The sequence below is a fragment of the Leptonychotes weddellii genome, chromosome 9, assembly GCF_054177405.1.
Source record: "Leptonychotes weddellii isolate Sample4059 chromosome 9, ASM5417740v2, whole genome shotgun sequence".
Lineage (NCBI taxonomy): Eukaryota > Metazoa > Chordata > Mammalia > Carnivora > Phocidae > Leptonychotes > Leptonychotes weddellii.
The window spans coordinates 10,397,674-10,398,825 of NC_138377.1; positions in this window are offsets into that span (position 1 = coordinate 10,397,674).

Here is a 1,152-nt window from a genome sequence, read left to right on the forward strand (position 1 = left end):
GTCTAAAATTAGGGCATTTTTCTTGGATCTTTTTGCAGACCAACTAATTAGCTCTTGCCACAGAACTTTTTCCATACGTGTTCTTCTCATCCTTTCGGTTCGGGTTGCTTGACTCACTTTCCATCATCTCATAGTTGCTTTTCTTTCTCATTAAGCAAGTTAACCATTTAGGACAGTGTCTCTTTTCTGTGTAGATAGTAGTACAGTTCCAGAAGGATTCGCTGCTTTCCCTCCAATTATGAGGCTTGCCCTTGGATGTTTTCTCATGTTATTTCTCTGATCACAATTTCTTTGATACTTGGTTTTCCTTACTTTTCTACAGCTCTTTTGAAAGATGGTAATCTTTCTTGAGGTTTTGCTTTTTAAGCCCTCTAAGATGGGATCATTAGTTCATGATACTGGTGCATTCCGAAACTCTGAAATCAACTCTGCACAAGTATTTGAGAATAAATGAGAATTTTTTTTAATGTGTGAGCACATCCTTTTCCAGATGTTTTATGAATGTCTTCTCAATTATGTTAGACCGTCACAGCTCTACTGAGACCTTTTCTCCTGCACCTCGATATTTCCTTTTCTCCAGTTGAGAAAAATAGGAGAAGCACAGTATGCAAGCAAGTTTCCTTCTCTGTCAGACTTAACAAATAATACCACCATGAATGTATGAGAGACAAAATTTGGCTTTCGATTTAGCGGCAGCTTCATTTTATTCTCTCTTGTGACCAGAGCTCTCTGGTTACGGTGGAGTCATGGAACGTAGATGTCTGCTGCTTCTGCATATCTTGTAGTAGGTATCGCTTGCCAGAGATGATGCTCTGGAACATGAAAATAATCTACTAACAAAAGTACATTTACATTTATACTGTGTTTTGACACTCACATCATGTTTAAGTAGCTTAAGAATTACAGAAGTCACACAGTACTTAATGGGTCTGTAAATAAGAAAGCCTTTAGTTTTGATAAACATTCTTTAATTGGGATGCACAGAGAGTTTCTTGCTGGGTCGATACAGTGGTATGATTTCGGTGAAAATTAACTATGTCTCTCTGAAATGGACATTTCGGATTCTGTCACTGATTCCCCATCCCTCATTCTCCACGCCCTTTGAAGCCGTTTGGAATGTTGAATTGTTCATAAGCTAAAAGTTAGGAAATT